A 25,466-nucleotide genomic window follows, 5' to 3' on the forward strand; every position below is an offset into this window, starting at 1 on the left:
CCGGCGCCGCGGGCCAACCGCCGAGCCATCTGAACTTGTACGCCGCATGTGTGATGTGTAAAAGCGACATTTGTCTTTTCCACTTGCTCACGCCGCTTCTTATCTACCGTACGAAGATAAGACGGGCGTAGCCCGCCGCCTCTCCTGCCGCTGTTCTTTCCCTCCCTCGTTTTGTCACTGTTGCTTCCTTCGTGAGTTCTCGCTTCCTTTTTCTCTCTCTCTTTTTTTGAAAGTATTGTCTGGCCCCCAAACTGGGTGGGCGGCCCTTGTGCAGCGGGTTCGGCAATGGCCGTTTCATTTCACTTACATCCTATGAAGAAGGCTGGTCCTCCAGCCGAAACTGTCAGGGTAAAATAAATATTTGTTTCCTATACTGTAGTACGAAGTCTTTCACAATTTTTATTACGGTAGCCAGAAGAAGTTCTCCGTTATCCATTATATATATATATATATATATATATATATATATATATATATATATATATATATATATATATATATATATATATAAGGAATGAAGAAAGAAACTTTGACAAAGTCTGGTCCACCAGACGAAACGTTAGTGAAAATATACAGTGCCGAACCAACGAAAGTCGTAGTTTCTTTCTTCATTCCTTATTCTATTGGGGTCCCGGTGATTCTTTTCCCACTAATATATATATATATATATATACATATATATATATATATATATATATATATATATATATATATATATATATATATATATATATATGCTTATTCTTTTGCACCAATAACTGTTACGCAATTTTGTTTGCTCAAGCAGCGCAGCCGTTAATCACGTCGAGCTTGAGAGCGGGCCGAAACCATGATTTTTGGTTAACAACGCCCCGTTCGGTATTTCGATGACTTCTCGTTTACGACGACCACTGGTTATGAAATTCTTTTCAATTCTGGCGCCTCACAAGCTTGTAGAGCATCAATAGATCGACGCCGAATGTTCCTTGCTTGTCATGTCTAGCGTGCGAACATATCTATATAGAAATGGTCAATATTTTTCCCGCTGCTTCTTCCACAACGCTATTAACGCCGCATTAACGAGCGTGTGTGTTAGCAAGTATCGCATGGGCTTTCCAAGTAGCAACGAAATCAAGGTGCATCCGTTTATTTTGTTTTTCGTTTTAATTTTCTTCATCTAATTTGGTGCCGCGTGAACGCAAATATATGTCGGGTAAGTTCAGTACCGCGTAATAAACGTAGATGTTCCAAACGAAGTTACAAATGGATAAATAAAAAAAACACACGGGTGCAGGTTTTGCTGATAGGCAGCCAAGCAACTGCTTGAACGCTTTCCGCAATATATGCGTCTGTTCCGTAGTTTAAATATACTTATTTGCTGTGTATTCTAGTTACAAAAGGACGCACTTCGGCGAAAAATAACTACATTCAAGTGTTGTTATGTACCCTTGATAATGATTGTTCGGCTGCACGAATGCTCGAGCATTTAAAGAGAAATCTGAGGAAGACATTTCCTGTAGGAGGGAAGAAGGGCGGCGGTGTTCAGCGAGTTTGGAACAACCAATCGCTTGCTTCTAAGCCGTCGACAATAAACTACAAGCAAATACGTACACATGTGCATATAACTGTTGCAGATTACGATCATTGCTCACGCACATCGCTCACGGGAAAAAAAGTCACTTAACTTTAATGTGGGCACTGGTTTGCTATCTACCCAAACATAGCTCAACTAACTCTGCGTGGCCGAACTACGGGGAAATATCAGTATTGGTTCTCTCTTGACAGAGCGTAGGCTTGGACATGTTGGTAATGCATTTTACTATATTATAGTAAAATGTCTTTTTTTAACCTTGCAATATTGCATTGCTTTCTCTTTGTTTTAGGTAATGGTTGCACGCGCTGCAATAAACCTGTGGGTTTCAGCAGAGCATACATGTTCCCGTGAGCGAACATCATTGCATCGTTATAAAGCCATTAGTGGCACTTGCGCAGGCTGCTTTGTAAAATTTCTTCTACCTGAAGCACTGAATTGTGAATGTGTTGCATACCGGAATAGACCTTTCAACGATTTAAGGTTTCTTGCGCTTCTACCTTCATGGTGATAGCAAAGTTGAGATTGGATGCTTATGGAGCAGCACGCCCAACAACACGCACGCGCATGCGCCTGTTCCATAAAAACTGCAGGCTAATTTGCTTGTTTTGAATGCTGATAGTTCCTGAGATGGTTATTACAGAACCGATAATACAGAACGTAAGACACAGGATATGAAATTTGCATACACATTATAGATTAACATAACATAAAGCATAAGCGTAGTTGTAGGTGAAATAGTGCACGCGTTTTCTACCCGTCAGGAAGTAGAATTCAAAGTAACAAGTTTGTTCAACGTTCATAATTAGGACCGAGTTGCGCACTGTATTTACGTGATTATTAGCACACAAACACGAACAGAAAGCCGCAGTTGTAGAAATCTGCGCCATCCCCCCCCCCCCCCCCCCAAAAAAAAGATAATGTCGGAGCATTCAAAATTGATTCATTAACGAAATGGGTTACTAGTAAACCAGGAAGCATGTTCTAACCGCCTTCGTGCACTATGTCAAGATGTTCCAGCAGCTGAATGGCGTTATTGTTTGAAGCGCGTACACACTCACGGTGCATGACACTGACACTTCGGCTTCTCCAGTATTCTTGATCATCGTCATGGCGTCATCGTATTGTGCGTCATTTAAATTAGGTTTAGCTAAAGCTCAGTGTACGTATCTTGGTGGTTTCCTGCGTTAACCAGACCATTTTCCTCATCTACAACCGGCCAGCACACGAGGAAATCAATCTCCAACAACCTTAATAGATGGATTCCAGCACATTCAGATAATCCGGCAAAGGTAGAGTTGCTGCTGGCGGCCCTAAACGTGAATACAGCTGTCGCATCTCACTCGCTACTAGCCCGCGGTGACATATTCGGTCTCGCTGCTATTACCATGTCCGGCAGAGTTTCAGAGAACTCTCGCCATTATATGTATTCGTCGCCGTTGAAATGTAGGATCGTCACCGCCCCCCCCCCCCCCCCATCCAACTTTCCACACAGAACACATACATTAGGAAAGCCATATGTATCTTATTCATTAAGTATGCCATTCATGAGTCGGCATCCGGGTCTTTAGAAGCTAGCGTGGGCTCCCCGTTGAGTGGTCTTCAGATAGCCTGAGGCGCCGTGTTACAGACGGCGAATTTTATACGAAGCGGCCGGGCTTGTTCGTTTGTCTTTGTCTCGCTTTCAGCGAAGGAAGCTTGGGCGTATCAGGGAAGGGGATACTGAAAACGACGCCGTGCCACATCAAAGACGTCCCCCGAAGCTCTACTCTCCGCGGATCTCTAAATGAGGCAACTGACGAACAGCCCAGGTCCACTCAAACTATTCTGTAGGCGCGTACTTAAGGACCTACATTCGGCGACGTTTCTCGGCCTGTTTGTCTAAACAGCAGCTGGTTCAGCAGTGGTATCTTTGACAGTCCTAAGATTAAACTTTACCTCGAAACTCTTATCTGTGAGAACCGAGAAACAGTTTTGGTCGGGCCATGCGGATAATAAAAAAATGAAATAATATTTGCAGTGCACACCTTCCCGGAGTAACATGCTATAGGCGAGCTGCCACACAAACATCTCAGGTATTCTCTAAGGAGCGCCTCTCTCTGTCTCTCACGAACACACACACATACGCAGCAAAGATTGGTTATGTTGCTTGTGCATGTGCTGTACATTCTCAGGGCTTCATTCGTGATTAGTTCAACGGTGAAATATTATTTCTAATCGCCATTTCCTTGCAAAAATATCAAACTACAGAAGTTTAAAGGGTCAGAATATAAAGCCAGCAGACTGTGAAGAAAAGTAGTATCTCTTCTTGTTTTATTTTCATAGTATGTAATCAAACTTCAATGGGAATGAAAAAAAAATGGAATTTTGTTGCTTTGGAAAGTATTTACAAATTAGGTTGACGCACGGCCGGTAAATTTCTCTTCATAGATAAAGACCACAGGTTTAATGGCTAAGCAGCAGCCGACCGCAATCTTGTACGGCAAAATTTTGCTGCCATCCATCTGTTCTTTTCTCAGAAGTGTCATTTCTTGCAAGAAAAAGAATGCAGACCCGAAAAACTGTTTCCTTTCCAAGCAGCTAGAATGGCATTGCTGCTAAAAGAGTCGCAGTGGTACGGAAATTTGTAAATAGCGTTCAGGAATATCAGGCCGAAAGTAGAGTCAGAATTTGGCCTAATTTCGTGCGAGCGCTTGAATTCAATCTTTCCCACTTAATTCTACTGATGCAGCAAGTGCCTTGTTTAACTTGATGTCCGAAATTTATTAATTTATTTATTTATTTATTTATTTATTTATTTATTTATTTATTTATTTATTTATTTATTTATTTTATGTTATTTATTTATTTATTTGTTTATTTATTTATTTATTTATTATGCATTTCGGACATTTTCTTTTACATTATCGTGGTATTACTTAAAGTCCGTATTGTGTGTGTAATGCATAATTTATGTTTTGATGTTTCTGTTGGAATGCTAGCTGTTGGACACTTTTTATACGCCCTGTTTTGTTGCTCCTTGTGCTTCTGTGAGAAAGTTGTGTTTTGCATGCTCCATCCTTTCAAGAGCTAAGGAGTTACCGGCGCCTTATTTGGGCGCCAACATCACAACGCATGAATAAAAAAAAAGATGCCAGTTTTTTTTCCTCTTCCTGTCGGTTTTCTTAATATCAGACAAGGTACGATGCAACACTATGTGCACGACTTTCTTTTCGTCGTACCGAGGCGGACGGATTCCAAGTTGAGCGTTTTCCTGACCATCGGTCATCCTTGACGTCCACCGTAAACCCACAAAGTAAAGCGGAGCGATGGATAGGGGCGGAGTCACTGATGGTTATTGTGGGTAGTGCGTGCCCACGTTTGGTCCTCGCAGTGCTGTCGTCAAGAAAACGCGAGCAATGACGGTCGTGCCGAGCATCGGCAATGACCGATCCGTTATTAGAGGTAGAGAATGCCGCAAAAAGTACGAGTGTATACCGACACCTCGACAAGATATATCCTGCGCACCTCTCCGATAGCTCACACAGCTCACCAGCTCACACTGTTGAACTGGTGGTCACTTAGCTTGTCCTGGCTTCGCTAGTTTTATGCTAGGTTTTGCAAGGGATTGCTAAGTTTCAGCAAGTGGTGCTAGGTATTTCTAAGTTTTGCTAAGTTAGCCCGGCCTTCGATGCAAGAGTCGACTCGCAAAGCGGGACCAAGTAATTACAAGCCAAGCTGCACAGTTTGTACACTGCATTTTATTATGTCACAGTGCTCGGCTAGAAGTAATCGTCGTCAAGCTCTTCCTCCTCCTCGTCCGACCTGGCTGGAGCAAAGGGTAGATCCTCGCCGAGGTCGTCATCACCATTGTACACTTCCACAAGTTCATCCGGCCGTTTGATCGAGGGGCCGGGTTGTACCTGCTCAGTGTGGAAGCAAGATTCAGCGTGGTTGAACCGACGCACCCAAGAATCGTCTCGCAGTACATCATGCTCCAAATCCCGCTTCTTACAAACCTTCGCCGAGACGGCCTTATGATGATGATAGTTCTCAGTCAAGGACTAACGGCATAACGAAAACCTTAACAACTCTGCTGTAAAAGAGCTTCGAAGTTTCTGTGAAGACGACCGGTTGTTTGTAGCTGACCTCATGCATTTAGTTACGTAATACCAGCCCTTTTGGCTAAGGCTGCCTAATGTTGTCTAATCTTACCTAACTCTTGACTGATTTCAGCCATCCAGTAATTGAAAGTAATTAGAGGTAATTATTAAAAGGTAATGCTGACTACTTTCTTCCTCATTTGCCGCTAAATCGTCACTGAAAGTTTTTCTTATCATTCGCATCGTGTTTTGTGGAGGTACTTTCAAGATACAGAGTGCCAGGCAGTTCGCGTGTTTATTCGTCTTTTCATTGTCCTTTCACGAAATCTGACGAAAAGCATTGAAACAACCGTTCTTGTGAAAGCACATTTGAGACTCGAAGTAGTGAAAAAAAAAACGCCAGGCCTGCGCTGAAACCGCAGCACAGCCACAGCGAAAGCTGGAAGAGCGGCGTTTCTAGAGCCCGCTGTAAGCTCTCTTGGGGCTACAATACAAGTACACTAGAAAGGTACCCACTACGCCATAAATCACACTTTTTGTGAAGTTGGGAAGCACCTACTAAGCCATTATTCGTCATTCAGCGGAGAAGCGAGGCACCAGCTACACGTCTGTAAGGCATTGTGTGCACTTTGTTGACGCGACGACTGATGACGATGAAGAATTATGACTCAGCCCTTTGTAATGGGTTGGAAGCTTTAAACGGCCCACCAGTTATGTAATTTGCATTGGGTGACGCCCGGTCGCTATTTCCCTCTCCCGTCATGCTGTATAACATACGTTGACGTGGGAGAGAGACGGGGGAAGGGGGGCGAAGAACTTTACCGAGACCCCGAGGAAATGGATCATGCGCTTATGGGCTTCCTTGGCAACCAATACAAGTGCACTTGCGAGGAACCCACTACGCTATAAATCATTGTAATTTTACTGAGACCCCGAGGAAATGGATCATGCGCTTATGGCCTTCCTTGGCAACCAATACAAGTGCACTTGCGAGGAACCCACCACGCTCTAAATCATTTCAATTTTACTGAGACCCCGAGGAAACGGATCCTGCGCTTATGGGCTTCCTTGGTAACCAATACAAGTGCACTTGCGAGGAACTCACCATGCTATAAATCATTGTAATTTTACTGAGACCCCGATGAAAAGGATCATGCGCTTATGGGCTTCCTTGGCAACCAATACAAGTGCACTTGCGAGGAAATCACTACGCTATAAATAATTCTAATTTTTGAGAAGCAGGGCAGCAGGCACTGTGCCATTTTTCGTCATTCTACGGAGAGCCGTGGTACCTGCTAAACGCATGTAAGGCATTATGCGCACTTTGTTGATGCTGTGACTGATGACGATGAAGAATTATGGCAGAGCCTTTTGTAATGGGTTGGAAGCATTCAACAACTTACTCGTTGCGTAATTCGCATTGTGTGACGCCTGGTTACATAATTCGCGTTGTGCGACGCTTGGTGCTTATGTTACTCTTCTACCACGCTATATTGCATATGCTAATGTGGTTCCTTCCCGACATGAACCCTGTATAGGACCTTTTTGCGAAGCAGGTTCAAGCACCGGCATGGCTCAGGCACGCTGTCCACCTGAGCCATGCCGGTGCTTGACAGTGGTTTCCGGTTTGTGTTTCTACATGTTTGCGGTGTCTTGTAAAATAATTCTGTTGTCCCCGTTTGTGTGATGTACAACCGGAAATAAAGAAAAAAAAAACCGGCATGGCTCAGAGGTTGAATACTGGGCTCACACGCAGAGGGCCCAGGTTCGAACCTCGTTCCATCCTGGAATTTTTTTTCTTATTTCGTTTTTTTTTTCTTATTTCGAGCGATACTGGTTATGGACACCGGCGGCGGCGGCGGCGGCGGCGGCGGACAACTACGGCGCCAAAAACGGCGGTGAAATGGTCTCATAACAGCTTTCGCTGTAAAAGAGCACACTAGACTCGTACGAGGACGAACGTGCATTGGTATTGCCAGTTCAGCCGCTGAGTTTCAAATTAAGCAATTTGTCGCCACACCGCACTCTTCAAAACGAAATCTGGCGAAAGGCATTCAAAACAAGCATTCCTCTAAAAGATCACATTAGGAGTGTCTGCAGCTTCGACAATCAGGTTTCGATGTTCCGTAACATCCCGCAAATTTACGCCAACGAGATATATACGGTCAGACTCTCAACTACCAAGAAAGAAAAAGAAGCGGTAGTGCATGGTTTTGAAGGGTCGCTGAAATCATAATTTGATATAGTGCCCTAGAAAAGAAAATCACGAACCGCAGGGTGCTTGACCATATAAGTGCAACGCTGACTGAAGGTCAGACAGACAAATTTCGAGAGTTACTCAAGCGTTAACTCTATAGTGGGCGCGGTAGCAATGGTAGAAGAAGCGGAATCTCCAAAAAGCAGTGATGGCGAAACGCTCCAGCTACAGCTTTTGCTCTTTTGCGGTCCGCTTGCATTTCCCAAAAATTGTAAGGCAACATTACAGCAGTGCGCGCGCCTGGAGCTAGAAGCCAGAAAAGAGGCGGCTATTTTAGGCAATGAGAAGAGCCATCCATCTCCGGTAGTAGTGGCGAAATCGCTTCTGTCCATACATTACGTGTAATACAAAATGTCTAGTGAGCACAGCCCTATGAAGGTCGTCTCCGTAACAAAATTGGTTGGACACGGTAGGGAAAAATCGGCAGATCCCACGCAGTGTGGGAATCGAGGTAATGCGAAGCAGCCAGCAAAGAGCTGCATACATCGCCTTGTTTGTCACTGAGTCTTATGAAGTCATTCATGTCGTGAAATCTAGTTCGCATGCATGCGGTTTTCTGCAGAAATAATGTCGGCACTTTGTTTGGACATGACGCAAGAAGCACACGTTCTCACTCTGCCCTGAAAACGGGCTTAATGTGTAGGCACGGATTATCGAAAAAATGCGAAACATGTCAGCTTTTTTAGCGATTAATCATATGTTCGTGAAGAAAATAGTATTTGTGCAACCGTGAGATTTGTAGCACAAAGGATTTAAGTATTGCGTCTTGTGTATACCTTCTTTCTTTCCTCTTATCCCCCCCCCCCCCCACAACAGCACGTCGCTTCGTTTATGTATAGTGCAAAATTACTTACAAATAATAATTTAAAAAAAGACCATTGCGTTTTTCTTGCAAGACACGATGTCTTACTTATTTACTTTGCGGGTAACAGGGCATTGTTCAAAGATAGGTTTAGCTATCATTGTCGCGCAAAAGAAATTGCGACGTTGATCGCAGTAATGGTATATTAACATGAAATACCATCTGTTTGCCTGCGTGTCGGTTCGGGAACTCTGCAAGAAGCACTGTGCTTTGTTTACTCCAGATGAAGAGAGCCTGCGTCGCTGGGAGACGTGATGCGTTCCGACAATATCACTTCGAGAACCTCACAGGTGCAGCCTAGCAAGCCACGTAAGGAACTCTCCATCCAAGTGTAGATCAGCAAGTCGCATGCTTCAGTTCTGGTTGACCTCCCTGCCTTTCCGTCATTTTTAGATGCGAAAGCATCTTATGTTCGGGGCAGTGTCCGTTCTGCGGCTTCAGCACCCGTACTGCGCATGCGCCAACTCTCCCCTCTCTCCTCGCGTGAGCGCGAGGAGGTGGGGTGGAGGAGGTGGCGTGAGCGCTGCCTCCGCTTCGTTTCTCCTCTCCTGTTTCTCTCTTTCCGCCACAGCTGTGCGCTCGTATATAATGCGGCGCGCGCTCCCTCCCGTTGCATTCTCCTTCGCAACGGCGCTCGCGAAGCTGTACGTAAATGGCAACGCCGGCAAGCGAATCTCGAAGCTGCGAGGCTGCGAAAACGCGCGTTCGATGTGCTTCCGTCATTCTCTCTCTGTGCAACGGTGTGCGAAACGCCGTGAACAACGTCAACGTCGGCGCTAGTAGCAGGGGCAGCGCCACCGCTGCGGAGCAGCGGAAGGTTCGGGAAGGCCAAAGTAAACGTCAGCGTCGGCAAGCGGTAATTCAAACGCCTCAACAACCGCCATCTCATAAGGCACAAACTCGATGCGCACCCCCCGCGATGCTTTCGCATCCCACCATGGTTGCCCGTAGGGGGAGATGTTATCTCTTTCTTTCTCTTTTCACGATTGTGAGATGTGGCATGTGACAACATAGAGAAGCAGGCAGGCAACCAGAATGTGGCTAAATAATTGATATCCATTTTATTTCTTGTCAAGTTAAATAAAAGAAAAATTGGACGGTCAATTTCGATACATCAACAATCTCAAAATAAGAGATAACACTACAGTTAGAGGATAAAAACAAGAGGAAGCAAGGTGGCAATGACGAAAAAATTCAGCAAACAACGACGTCAGAAGAATGCGCATGCTGCTCACACGGGCACCACAATCCAGGCCACGCTTCACTAGTTTGATACACCCACCAAACCTTCACATGTGTGCAGAATCCCATGCGACTCTTAACACATACATGTATAATTCTAATTAACACTTAAACACGCCTTTGACGCTCATAAATGCAACACACAACTTTTAAGGCGAAAGCCTTAGATGCCTCATCAAACGCAAAAACTGACCGTCGGCGTCGGCGGTGTCAACAGGAGCGATGCAAAAAATTAGCATCATGACGTCACATAACGTGACGTCACATGATGAAGTCACCACATGAGATCGTCGCTTGGTCAAATGTGGCTGATCACGGAGGCAGTGCAAAGCTAGCTGAGGTGCAGAAAGCTCTAGGAGGAGGGCGCGAAAGGATCAGTACATCGACAGAGAAGAAAAAGAAGATGGCTTTCGCCTTCGGGTCGTCTTAGGCGAATGCATAAGGGGCCCTGTGAGTTTTTCCTTTACGAATAGCTAGAGCGTATGGACTTCACAGCGGATACGAGCGAAAAATTTGGAATGGTAGGCACATATTTTGGCGTTTCTTCCACGCTAGCCGCTGTTATATATGGATATAGAAGAGCGTGAGCTTAAAGAACTGCCGCACTAAATGTTTCCCATAGGAGATAACATTTGCTAAGGGAATGCAATGATTGGTTATTTCTCTACGAGCCTCACCGAAGGGGGCATGTGTAAGTCAGTAGTCCGCTTACAAGTCAGTGTCTGCCTCATAAACAATTTCCTAGCAACGTCATAGAACAGTCGTCGTCATCGTCGTTGTTGTCATTTAGAAAAATTGCCCCATTTGCATTAATAGCCCGCAGAATTTATGACGAGGGGCTCACACAGAGAAAATTTCAATCCACGAATCAATAATGCTTATTATAGACCAGAACACAGCTAATTCCATGCGCAGCGCCATATTTGCATCACGCTTCGCGCCATCTATCGAACACGTGACGAAACATGCGCGGGCTGCCATGCCAGCAGACGCTACACAGGGCAAGCGTGAAACTCCCGAAACTCAGCCCGTCGGAGAGCGTGTTTCGCGTCTTTTCGAGCCTGGACATTTTCGCTGCTTTTATTGGAACATCATGAACACCTTGCTCATGCAAGTCCACAATGTATACTGTACGCGCAGAGCAAGCAGCATAAGTACGCTGTTACACTTGTAAAAAAAAAAAAAACGTCCTCGCTGTAGTACGCGTGAATCGTAATTGCAGTGCAGCTTGCGAAAGAGTGAAACGATGTTTTGTTGCCCCATATTACAAGTTGTGCACAAAGGTTTGTGAAAAGTCATCGTTTCAACATGCATCACGTAATAATTAGGGTACGCTTTACGGGTAGTTTCGCGGAACGTAATTTTTATTTCACGGGCGCTCTTACAATAATGCGTCTTGCTCACAAAAGCGTGCTATCAGAGAGTATCACCTGAAGTATCGTTCGGCGATCCCTTTTGGAAGCTACCTGCGCTATTTTATTCTTGTAACGATGGTGCTTTACAAGCGAAACTGTGCTACTCTTAGTTAAGCCGGTTAGCTACGCCTGCGATTTAAAGGACACTGGCGCGAGTACTGTTTACTTACGTGCCAATATATGTATTATGTGCAGCTGGATGCCTCGTGTCCAAATAAATTTGGGGACATCAAACACTGAAATGGAAGCACGAAATTCTGGCCAGCTGTTCAGGAGCAGCGTGCCATTTTTTACCTTTTGAAGAGGAAATCTCGAAGGCGTGGATGCCATCAAAAGCACTAAAGCTTAATACTACGTTGAAAGTGGCAAAGCATGCTGATTGCTTGTGCTTGAAAGCAATACCTAGCACTAGATTTTCGTCCAAGGAGACGCTCAAAGGTATGAAATGCACCCCCACACAAAGCTGACGCCTGCCTTCAACCCAGCTGCGTGTCACGCAAATTAGGTTCGCAAAATGAAATAGGTGGGTATCACACTGCAGAATACGCGCAGTTAGTGTACTTACTCGCGCATTTTCACTCGGCTCCTAGTTTTTTTTTTTTTTTTTTTGCTTGAATCACATTTATCCACTCGCGGCGAAGCTGAAAACACCGCACCGGCACTATTTCCGTGGCGCGTCGTAATCGTCGCAGACAACGCTAATATCCTCTTCTTGCGCTGCTTGTTTTGGCATCCAAAGACGACGCAGTAGTGCCCAGACGGGCTTTTATACGCTGAAGCGGCGTGAACGGGTACTTTTTCGCACTTTAAAGCCTCAGAACTGCAGCTTGGCCTGTTTACTTGGTGCAGCCCGCGCGCGCCTTGGCAGCCTCGGTCAGCCCGGCGTCTGGGTGCGAGAGCATCTGCTCCGCTCGCCAGGAGCCTGGGTGCGAGACAGGCGTGCTCTGGTGTATAAGAACACGGGCAAATACTCGGAGGGCATCTGTAAAAGCGCTTACACGTTTAACAACCGACCAAATATCAGTTCCTGCTACTACTGGTAAGTGTAAAGCTATTTTTTTTTAAAGAAAAGGAACATCGTAGCCAACAATAGAGATATCTAGTCAATTTTCGCACAGGTATCTAAACTGGCCCGAAGAAACGAAAATTGAAACAACACATTGAAAAATATAGCCAAGCATATTTCGTTGTATACCACACCAATGCATGTTAAAACAAGCATCAGTAAATTTTTTTGTGAATGCGTCAAAAGGGAATAGTATATGGGTGTTTCACGGCACCTTCTTTCAGGCAAAGTCATATCGCTTCAGCCGACACGACGCTGTGGTTGGTCAAAAAGAATTACGATATCTATACGAAACCTTATAACATCTGCGTGCGTTCACTCTGTGCGTTCATTGTTCTTTTTTAACTTTCGCGAAGAGAAAGATAAGTAGCGATAAATGTTGGGGACTATTTTTCTTGGAACAAAAAAAAAAAAAGAAGCAACACAGACGGGGAGAATCTGAACGGCATCCTGCATAAGATGGCCGAGGTATATCTCAACGAACCAAGGAAAAACGCGTAAGCCTGATGTCTCCGTTTATTTCTGTTATTGCATGCTAAGCTGTTCCTCGTCACGATTCCTTCACTACCTTTGATAAAATAATAAAATAAACGTAAAAACGCTACAAAACACCAGAGCACAGATATTGCGCTGTTCTTTTTTTTGCAGGGGGGGGGGGGGCAAGGGTGAGGGTGCATTCTTTCCTTTACTTGCCTCACACGCAGAGATTCTCTGATCAAGCGATGCACGTTTCTTCAGAGTAAAACATGGACGTATTCAAGTGCATTCGAAGAACACAAGAAGAGAGGGAGTAGCAAGCCTCCGCGATCTAAAGAGAGAGAGAGAGAGAAAACGGCAGTTTTGTACTTTTCGTTCTGGCTTTGTTTTCGTGGCATCGCTTTAGCCGAAACAACGGAGACCCCCCTCCCAAATCGAATTTCATCTCAAACACAACGCGCGTATAACTCAAGACGAAGATCACTTCTTCTTCTTGTCTCTTTCCTTCTCTGAGTTTTAAAAAAAGTCTGAGAGAGATTTGAGACAGACTGCGCCGCCTGCAGTGTAGGGGGAAACTCGTTCCCAGTGTGAAGTGAAGAAGAGGTCGTGAATGAGTCTGAGATCTTGAGTTTTGATTTCCTTGCCCTTAAAATGGAGATATAAGGAAGTAGCGGGTGAATACGGGCAGGAAGCTACATAGCTATCAACGGAGATACGGAACGACGTGGCGATGATATTCGTGAGAAAAGGAGCCATATAGAACACACATAGCTGGTAAAATGGGCTCATCAGACGCAGTGAAATCCTCAGAAGCGGAAGTTTTTCACCCTTTGTCTTCAGGGAATTGAGCAACAGCTCGAAAGTGTAAACTGTTTTAACGGACGGAAAGAGCCCATTTCTTTCCAGCATCGTCTCTATGGCGGCGCCCACGGATTGGCTGGAGTAAATTTTATTCTTGGCCTTGCAACGTGGGCCTCGTGAGAGGGCCTTTACTTCGTTGCTTCAGAGAAGAAAAGGTAATAAAATGCAACGCCTCATTAAAAAAACAAGAGTAGAGTGCGCTTGTGTTGTTAAAAAAAAGAAAAAAAAAGAATTATTTCATACTCTGTAATGTGTTGCTGTTATTATTGTGCACTTGTGCTTCTCCGTATTTTGGATTCCAAAAACAAAGTGTTTTTCCGAGCCTGGCTTTCTCTTTAGCATCTGGATGCCATTGCTCCTTCTTCGAGACAGAAAGAGTTGTCGGCAAGCGAGAGTGATAGAAATGCCTTAAGGCGCAAATTTATATTAGCTGTGTTGGTCCTGGTTCGTTGCCTCAAAGTTGAAGATGAGGAAGCAGAGAGAAGAGGAAACACCTGAGATGCACTGCATGACTTCACTTGTTGAAATTATAGTCATGTTTCGGGCACTTTGTCTCACTGTATTGAGTTTTCACTGTATTGAGGTCAGAAGCAGAACCACGGCCTTGGTAGATCTTTACTGAACGTTGCGGCCTTCTCGAGAACGCTGTACACTGGCGGCATCGGCATGGCGTCTGCTTTCAAGCGCTTGTCATAGTGTGCCTGTAAGTGTGCGCCCCCAAAAAAGCGCATCAAGGCACCCGAGCTTGTCAGCGTCTTGAGCGACTCCTCGGAAGATGCTACCCGGGAATGCCGAAACGAATGTTTGGTATCAAACTTTCGCAAAGTCAAAATTTTCCTGATTTGTTAAATTCTCCATGGCGGCTTTAAATCTTGTCCTGTAGAGGGCTTTTATCCCACTACCACGAAATTCAACGAAGCAATCTTAGAAAGTATTCTTTTGCATTTGTTGAGCACCGCCGGCACAACGCATTATTTGAGCGTGCGTGTGCAGCCCATTGGTTGAGACACTCTCCTTGGGAGCGTGGCCGTACAGGTTAGAAGACAGTCCCGCCACGAGAACTTATTTCGTCTTATTAACTTACTTCTGTCTGGCGATGATCATCTTAAGTGACAGACGGGCGGACAGCTTTCTCGTTGAGACGGCATAGAAATGCTAGCGCATTCAAAAATTTTGTAGCCGTATTCGCAAGAGCTTCTTGAGCTCGCATTGTTCGTAAGAGAAACGTGCTGCCAGTCTCTGTGATGGACATCTCATTAGCCAAGTCGGTTGATGGAAAACGGCAAAAATCACGTATTAACGAGAAATGTCACAAGGTTCATCATGCATTTACCTGAGACGACTCGAAGGCGAAAATCACCCGGTGTGGCCAGTTTACCGAATGCATTATGCCACGCGAACGCCGATTTGCTTTTTTTTAATATTTTTGTAGTAACGCCAACGCCACAATGACGAAGTGAATCCGCTGCTCGCGTTCACTTCGTCTTTAATACTTGCTCCATTTTGCTGATGTTGCACACGCCGACTTTTCATTCAAGGTCACATTCGCATGAGACATATAAGGCTTTCGCCATATAAGTTTCTTAATTTGGTCTGTGTTTTTCGCCGCTATATATCTGACACCGCTTGCTGTTATCTCCTTCTGTGTCCCATGTGTTCTTGTGGTTAATTTTTCTAATCATCAGTCACCAACTAGTCTACACCCACATTCTTCGAAAAGAAAAAAAAATGATCCCTTAAGGGAAATGAGGAAGAGCGGAGCGGCAAATTAATGGGGGAGAATAAAAGTTAAACTGCCTATATGAAAGAAACGAGCAAACACAAAAAGCGAGGTGCTACAAGTGCCCAATCCGCTAACGCTAAAAAAAAAAAAACAGGAACAGAAAGATTCCCTTGCGTTTCACAGGTTCGTCTCATCCTGGGCCTGTATTCATAAAAACGTCTTACGCGAAAAATTTTCGTAAGAGAGTATTTCAGCCAATAACGATGTGGTACATATCATTAGTGAAGCCGGCTGGCCAATGGAAAAACGCACTTACGAAAAGAAAGTTTTGTGAATTCGACCCCTGTTCTCTTTGATCATTCTCTGCGGCTCAACCAACCAGCCCACGTGTCGACCGCCGCTCTTTTGTCTTTTTTTTTAACGGCTTTCGTCTTCGAGGATCTCTCCAGATTGATATTATTTTCACTTCCTCTCCGCGATTCGGCACGTCTTTAAGACTCCTATGTTCATCATGATTACAGTCTTAAAAACATACGTTCTCCGAAGGCCAACTGGTGGCGTCCTTGAGCGGAGGATTTTATATAAAATTTTGCGAGTTCCTTCTTGCTTGCAACTCTATTTTTACGCAGATCTCGCGAAATCAAAGATGGGTTCCACTACACGTACTTGCTTTCGTTTTGTTCTGAGGCTGCAAAATCGAGTTCCACGAAGCGTTTATTTCATGTAGTCTAGTAGACTTTAATAATGTTTGAGGTGTTCTACTCCGACAGCGAGACTGCGTGGCCCATTGCACTCCCGGACATGTCAGGAAATTCACCGCATATTTCTCCCCCCCTCTCTCTATTTCTCTCTCACTAATCTTTCTATTGGCCTTTCCAATTTCCTTAATAGGGTGACCAACCAGACGCTTTTCTCGTTGACCACTCCGCTTTCTACCCTTTTGTTTTTTTTTCATTTATTTCAGTCCGTGTGCCCTTCTTCACCCTTTCTCATGCATAGACGTGACAGTACGCGAGCGATAATTCAGGGCATGAAAGTTTTGTGCAGGACGCGATTCTGAGTGCGAAATAGTGAACGTATAAACCTCATCGCTGCATGAAACCGAAGCACGGCGCAAACGTCAGTCTGTGTATGTATAAATAATAAATACGTAAAGGTTAGCTTAAACCGTTGAGTGGGATCTGCATAACATTTCTATTTCGAACACTGTTTCTAACATCTCAGCTGTTTTTGTGAATAGAGGCTCATGTTCCTCTGCAGGATGGCGGCTTAGAGAGTGCTATAGCGACTGATATTCGAAAGTGAACACATAAAGTTTCGTTTTTTTTTCTGTCTCTCCCGTATTTTCATTACGTGCTTGTCAACGATCAACTGCTTTCGCTCATAACATCTTTGTTACCTCGACTGGCCGGTACCTGCTCTTGCGAAGCGATTTTGTATACGAACCTCTTTGTGACCCCAATCACTGAAGGCGCCGTTTTAGATCAATCGTGGCTTGAGTGCTGAGTGAGGGATTTATTTATATTTATTTAGGGATCCTGTACATGGGCAACTTGTACCTGTCGCTTCGTTAGGCTCTCTAACACTCCAGTGTTATTACCTATTGTCGTTCGTTGCTCTGTGCTTGCCAGTTACTTGACCCTGCCTGGCTAACGAATTCGAGAGCGCGTCTTCGGAATCGATCCGTCCTATTGATTACAATTCGTCGCCTCTTTCCGAATGTGGAAGACTTATGCTCCTCCATAGAATGTCTCGCAATTGGGTACGTGATATTTCTTCTGTTCTCCTTACGAGTTGTCAGCCACTTATTTGATTCTTTGCGCTCGTTTTGACCTCAGGCTCTAATCTAGCTATACAAGTCCGTCTCTTGGAGGGCGTGAGCCTCAAGTCAATGCCTGGATCACCATGCACTGCGCTTGATTGCCTGTGTGTTAGATACACAGGAGTACCTGTGGCGCCTACGAAGAGGGAGTTGGGCTACAGTGCAGTGTCGCGTAGCTGCTAGCAGATGAATTTACTTTTAAACTTCGGTGTCTTAAACAAGGCGCTCTGTAAACTTAAAGAGGGTTCATCTAACGCACTGTTGAGACATTCAAGAAGCGTTGCTGAAGCCAACGTCACACTGTCGTAATTGTACACTCCAAATTAGGACGCTGAGGGAATATTTTTTGTACAGTCACGGATTGCGAAACGACGAACTCTTTTCAACTTTTTACGCGGTCGGCAAGGTTTCCGTTACGTGCCAATAAAATCTTGTAGCGTTGAAAAAACAAAGTCGCTTGCCCTAAGTACACTACTTTGTTCAGGCGCTAATGTGAACGCCGATATAACGCAGTAAAGGCATAAGCACCGAATAAAATAAGCGTATTTAAAATATGCCGCTTTCAACTTGACACACTTCTGATTTAACCTGTCCTCCTACTTAAAATATGTGTATAGCGTCTTAGTTCAACGTGCTTAACGCCTATTTGTTTTACTCTAGGCCCCATTAATTTATCATGTGACGATATGGATCATTTCACCGAATTTTTTTCTCGTTGTATCGTACAACAGGCAAATTCTTCAGGTGGCTGTGGAAGTGCTTTTCAAGCGATAATTCCAAATGTTGCATGTCGATAACTATTCAACCCCTATTTTCGTTTCTTTCTCTTCATTAGATTAAGTGGCTAACGAACCGTTTTGTCGCAATAGATCCCTTTCTTGAAAGAAACAGTATCGCAGTTTGCACCGTTCAGACCTAGGTGTATATAATTCTAAACCGCTTTCAGATCACGTCTTCGAACGGTGCTTTGTCGGCGTGAAAAAACGAAGTCTCCGTAAGCACAGCGGGCTTTCACCCAAACAACCCAAAGAAAACCTCTGCATCAGCTGTTCCTCTCCTTGCCGCCAAGGGTGTACCCATTCAACCTCCCGCAGTTCCAATAAAGCCACATTTTCTTTTTCTACTGAAAGGGGGGAAAAAACAACTAGCAATGTAAAAAAGCAACCAGGTCACAAGCATATGACGCATGAAAAGACTTGTCTTATCACGTGAAACGACGCAAAGCGAAATAAGGATGACAGATCGAAAACGTTAACCTTCTTTCTCCAGAAAGTACGGTATCTAAGCACAGTCAAGGAAAGCGAAGCACAGAGAAACCTGAAAGCGTCTCATCAAGAAGCGGGACGACATGAGTGACAAGGATCTTTGCCTCGTCGCTGTCGCGGTGTCCTAGTGGCGCCGAGAGTCGAGAACCAATATCGAAGTTGAAAGACAGAACGCCCGCCGTCCCTGAGTATTCTCGATACAGTATTTTCTTTCTTCGATCTCGCCTGCTAGTCGACGTGATGGAACTGGTACTGCTGGCCTAGAAAGAAACAGCCGGTGTCTTCGAACTTCCCTGTCCAAGCGGAAGCGTGAAGCACAAATATGTTATCATATCTCTCTCGTTGGCTTCGACCAACGGCTGCCTCAGCCCGCTCAATGGCTTGCTGTCTCTTGTGATTGATTGATTGATTGATTGATTGATTGATTGATTGATTGATTGATTGATTGATTGATTGATACTGCTCTATAGAATATGTACGCAGTTATATCGCTTGATGACTAGTCTATATCAAAGAACGTGCCGTCAAACTCCTCATTCTGAGGTGAGCGCAGCAATTTACGCCTCGCTTCAGCAAGTCTGCTTTTTATTGTTATTTTTTTTCATTAATAAAGGCTTACGAGTGAATGTCCAAAAAAGTTCTTTTTTTTACATTCACCATGTACGCGTGAATGTTAAGAAAATCGCGTGAAGTTTGCATTAAATCGCGCAAAGCTTGACTTAGCGAAGCTGGACGATCCTCATGTCTTCTGGCTAACGCCCATTACTTTCTTCCTATCTTTTTTTTTCTCTCTCTCTTCAGTTCTTTCTCTCTTATTTTGATTATCTGTCTTTCTCTCTTTCTTTAATTTTCTGTTTCTCTTCCCCTTCCATCTGTCGAGCTCTCTTTCTTTCTATCGATGTCCTTATTTATAGTCACTCCTAAGATGAACAGGGAGAGAGCGCGCGCCGACCGGGTTATTGAGTTCATGATGATGATAATTTGTTGCGTCTGTCTAGAAATCTTACTTGGTGTTTGCCGCCCGTCGGTTTCCTTGATTTTTATTGCGATAACAATTATATGGACACTCTCGGCTGATTTTTGCCGTCGCCGTCGCCGTCATGTCCCGGATATGTATATGTATGTATATATAAAAAAGGCACAAAGAAAAATAAAGCAGAGGAAAAAATTCGGAAGCACCCGACTGGGGATTCGAACCATCGACCACTCGCTCCCCAACCCGCTGCATTAGACAACTCAACCATGCCCCATGCATGCACCGGCGAAATAACGGCGAGCTATTTATATACACCATTTACCGCTGATGATAAGCAATTCTCGGAGGAGCTTGAGCGTGTTTTCTAATACGCAACGCTCCTTCTTTCAATTTGAAAACTGCCCTTGAGACGCGCGCGACAAAGTGGCCCTTTTCATTACCCACTCGTGATGTGGAAGATGAAAAAAACAAAGAACACCGGGCACATCTTGCATCAGACGCCCCCGTGTGGCAAAAAACGCAGGGGGTCACTCCACGCGCCACAGTTTAAAAGAAAAAGAAATATCTGAGAGCATCTGATTATCCATTGTCGACACTTGCAGCGCGTTGCTCAAGCACAAAGATGTAACAACTGTGACAGGCGCTGCAAGTATCTAGCTTCTTCTCGTTCTTCGTGTGACATTCCAATTTCTTGCTATCGCATTCATTGATTCGTCTTTGCGGCGAAACAGACTTTTAGGGGCGAAGCTCCTTAAGGCGGCACCCGTTCGTCCCTCGTAGTCGTAGTCGTAGTCGTAGTAGTCGTAGTGCGTAACCAGTCTTACGCTTTGACGTCCAAGGTGGTGCCGGTGGGAGATTTTTCCTGTGCGTTGTTGAACAATAAAAAATTCGCAGCGTGCGCGTTAACTAAAAGCCGAATTCTTCTGTCTCTCATTCCCCATTAGCAGCCATTGGCATGTTCCAGTAGGAAACGTTAGTAGAAGTAGAAGTGTAAGTGTTAGCTAAAAGCCGACTTCTTCTGTCTCATTCCCATTAGCAGCCATTGTTTACCTCCAAGCTAGTGCCTGGTGAGATTTCTCCTGTGCGTGATTAAACAATAAAAATTTTGTTCAAAACGACGTTGATTGATGAAATAAACCAACGAAAGACACCAGATGTTTTGTAAAAGCAAAACGAAAGAACGCCAGATGTTTCTAAAGCAAAACGAAAAGACGCCAGCTGCTTAACGAAAGACGCCAGATGTTTTCTAAAGCAATGGTTTTCTAAACAATGAAAATTCACAGCGTACATGTAAAATTAAAGTGAGCTGCAAGTCGTCATAACTCATCGAACCTTTAGTATAAGCGCGCCCGATCTCACGTCGGTGATGATGTACTGGGCAGAATTCACGGAAGATTCACGGTTTACCGATGAACCTCCGCAGCTTCTCCCACTCATCATCATTCACTCCGTGGATATGCTGTGATTTTTTTTAGAGGACAAGTGGCGAGTAGTGGGATTTGCCAAATTTCTGTGGCATATACCCGTTCACGATGATGACAGGCATTTGTGGTCATCTGTTTTACCTGGAGCTTTAGCTTCTTCACTGTTAAAAGTAGATTTTTTTCTGTAGTCACGGCTAACGAACATTACTTCCCGACCACACGCTTAACATCGTTCCTTTAGTCAAGACGCTTGCGAGACGTTTGTCATTGTGACACATGTGCTACCAAGTGCCTCCCGCATTTCTGCGTGACCTGTTAGCAGACATATCCTTTTCTTTGCCCGAGCACAGAAAAAGAACAGATTGCTAGGCAACAAACAGTGATACGAGCTATCACTCCCGCCACCCAGTCTTGCTTTCCTGCGGCTTTTCTAGCACCTTGCTTCAACAGAACAGAGAAGCCCCACACCGCCACCAGAACACGAACCTTCAGCCGGTGCAATGCGCGGTCATCGAGGTTGGCATTCCAAGCACGCCGTTGCTTCCTCCCGGAAACATTCTTTCATTCTCCTTCCTCTTCCTTACCAGATGACCCCACGTCCTCTTCTTGGATAAAACAGGATAGAACTGCCGCCACTGTGTTTGTGAGCGCATGGTTTGTGCACCACACACATAGGACGCGATGTCTGGACTCTGTTGGGATCGATGACGGGCGATCAATTCGCAGAATCGCTAGGCAGCCTGTTCTTTCTTGAGCACTGGCGCCGCGGCCAACTGACCGACAACAAGGGCCATATATTGTCACCACGTACGTGGAGTAAAGTAAAAGCTGCACTGCGATTTAGCCAGCCAGAGCGGAGGGCTAGAAGAAATGCTCCTCTGTTGTGCGCCGCCGATAACACTGTGCCGCAGAATGGAAGTTTCACGGGAGTATCAGCGGATCACAATGGGCGCGCCGTCCTCATTTCTCTAGCTCTATAGTTTACGATTTGCGGGCAGAAGAACTAACCGTCGCTACACTGTACGGAATCGGTGAGACGCCTTGATGAAATGGCTCACTGCAAATCTCATGTCCATTCGGCACTGCAGCTGCCGTCAGTCTGTGCCACATCGCTGTCATTTGTATTCCGGCTTTGTAATCACGCGACTGTTCGGTTCGTCGTACCTTATGTTGCCACTTGAGAAAACTTCTACACGTGCAAGCTACTATCTTTGACAAAACTGAAGGAAGTCGTAAGTAAACGGTAAGACAACAGGATTTCGAACATGTCGTAGATCGAGGAGCGTAATTGATTTTTCTAAACATAAGTTAAAAAGTTTTTCTGACGTCCTTTGGATTGATAGTATTTTTGCATATGAATTTGACATTGCAGCAGTCGTAACGACTTTTTGGTGCATTCACAGACTATCGTCCTCTTCCATTCGTTCATATTGCCTTTTCCTTTCCCAAGTACAGGATAGCCAACTGCACATCTCTGGTTAACCTCCAAGCCTTTTTTTAAGCTTTCTCTCTGTTACTCTCTTTCTCTCTTTCATTCATTCAGTACAGGTAAGCACAACGATAAATTGTTTCCATTCGACTCCATGAGCAGTCCTGCAACGTGGTTCTTGTATTGGCATGCTTTATTTACATTCACGTGTACAATGGACCGCGTGGCTCTTGTCGTCGTCAGAGAGCGTCGTCATCTGTACCGCGTCGTAAGCATAGCTCAGCATCCCGTGTCACATCAAATACACTCTAATAGAAAATGGAGTATTTGGGGAGTATTCTTGCCACACAACAATAATCGTCATCCACCTCACGTACTTTCCTCGCGTTATCACCGCGGTCCCGGTACTTCCCTGTCACTAACGGCGCGCGCGTTATCAGCGTGACATAGCATTCTTGATAGGAAAGTGACGAGAGCCGGGTTTTCAAGAAAGGAAACGCAAGCAAGTCAGATTACGATTATTGTTGTGTGCCAGAAATACTCCCCAAATACTCCATTTTTTCTTAGAGTGTACGGAGAAGCACACCGCGACAGTTGATGTATACCTGAGCCCCTCTCTTAAATAGTATCTGCAAGAAACAGTGCAACAGTTCACTATTGTCTATACTCCGCGTTATCAAGTCCGAGAAAGCCGTCCACCAATAAATAACCTTAGCTTCTCCGACTGTGAACTATCAACCAGGCGAGAGGCGTTGCAGGAACCCCTCTAATAGGCCGACTCAACCCGCAGATGTAATTACAGATCCCGGGCGCGAATCTGGCTTCTGCTGAGGAGGAGAAGGGAGAATTGAGTCACTGCTTCAACATTACTCCCCGCTCAAAGCGGCACCTGTGAGAAGCGAGGGCTGCCTTATTTCTCGGCGCCTTTTCCTGGTGAACGGTGTCGGTCCGCGTTGGATTTGCCGCGGTCCTCCGAAATATAATTACAGCGGAGCCTTGCTCGCATCGAGACTCCTTCCCCGTTGTGCCGGAAAAAGCTTATTCAGGGTGGAGGCGGTCGAGTGTTGCCCCGAGCCCATCGTGTCATAGGGGTGAAAGGCTTTGTCTGCCTCTGTTACTCTCTTACCCTCTCTGTCTAGAATTTCCGTCTCCTCCTTTAAGTTTTCGATGCCTTTGCCCCTCCCAGCGATTAAGAAAATACAGGTAGGCATTGCTGCCTCTCTACTGGTGCTTTTGTTGTGAAGACATGTTCTGGAGAGTGCTCTCGACGCTACTATTGAAAAACATGTATGCATGTGTGTGTACGTATGTGCGTGCGTGTATGTGTGCGTGTGTGCGTGTATGTGTACGCGTGCGCGTGTGCGTGTCTGGGTGTGTGTGTGTGTGCGTGCGCGGGCCTGTGCCCTTCAATATTTTCTTTTCCGTTCTTTCAGTCTTGTGTTTGTGTCCTTGCTACAGATGGCTACCGCCTTCGCAATATTGGCATAGCTGGCTGACGTTGCCTACTTTCCAGTGTTGCTCACAGCTAGATAAAGAAATTCAGCACAGGGATTTCGGACTATACAAAACTTTATGAGCGCATTTTCCTACATCCGAAATAAATATTACGATAGAAAATATCTGGCTTATTCCTCTAGTTTTCTCTTTTCCTAATCAGACCGCTTCGTATTTAGTGTTATGGAATGTGCAGTGGTGCTTATCGAACCCGAACCGAAAAGCTTGATTCGCTATCGGATTTGTCGTTTACTGCGAACAATTTTTCGTCACAGATAATTTAGCCTTCAGGCGCGTAAGACGCAGTAGTTAGCAGTTCACGCATGGTGCACGCGCACGCTCGCGTTAGTCGAGGCATCGGTGCCTTATCGACTGTGACGGCGTTTAATCAATTTGTCCAAAGGCCAGGAAGACAAACAGGCTAAAAAGAGGTACTTCGGTAAATGGGGTCGCGCAACAACATCCGGCGTTGGCCTTGATTATTGAAAAGGGTCAATCGATCATCAAATCGATCGCCACTCGACCGCTGATCACAACGCAGTCTCGATATCGGTTGTGGACTATCCGTTTCAATAATAATTGTTGGGGTTTACGTCCCAGAACCACACTATTCATTTTAGCCTCATAAACTGCAGCATAAGAACCTTCGTGTTACAGAATGGCAGACGTGCAAGTACGCATTCGAGAAGAAACGAAAGTCTGTCATCCTCCACAAACTTTGTGAACTTAAGCACCAGTTTACCTACGCGCAAATCACCTCGAGGTAATCGGAAGAATGCACAAAGATTGCGCATGAGATTCAAGAAAGCAAGGTTCTTTCGAACTTACTATACCTCGTGCCTTTAACCTACAACTCGGCATTCTGAATAAAGTAGCGCACGCCAATAAAATTGCAGCTTAGTATTCCATGTAGAGTTTTTTGTAAGATACTCCGATGAAGAATAAACGACATTAGGCTACCGCTGAAAAACTCATGAAGTATAGTTATATACAATATATGTGATGACAAACGTTTTGGCTAAAAAAAGGGGGGGGGGGGGGTTGGCCACACATTTTCCAGGTGACTTCTAAGATTTCCTTTCATAACTCTTTGTGCAACGGGCGGTCTCTTACAAAACTTTCCTGCTTGAAGCGTTTTGCACGAAGGATAGAACTAATAATGAAAACGCACGAGAATTACACGTTGAAATAGTTTGTGCTCTAAACACCCGTCTCGTCTTTACGCAGGACTAAAAGGGTATGTCACTGTCAACCAGGCACGCTAGCTGAAAAGCTGAAGCAGAACGGGGACACGAAAATTCGTTTATTCCCGCGATGGCCCATGAAGCTCACGCAAAACGGACACCAGGCTGATGGATCTCTTACCCGGAAGCCGGCCTTTTTTCCTTGATGCCACTCACAGCGCAAGCCATCCATCAGTGACGCTTGAACAAGCCTTCCGTAGATTTTCGGGGGGAAAAAGGACGCACGTTCCTCCGTCACTATCGCTCACAAGTCGAGG

The sequence above is a fragment of the Rhipicephalus sanguineus genome, chromosome 2 (assembly GCF_013339695.2).
Source record: "Rhipicephalus sanguineus isolate Rsan-2018 chromosome 2, BIME_Rsan_1.4, whole genome shotgun sequence".
In the NCBI taxonomy this organism is placed as follows: domain Eukaryota; kingdom Metazoa; phylum Arthropoda; class Arachnida; order Ixodida; family Ixodidae; genus Rhipicephalus; species Rhipicephalus sanguineus.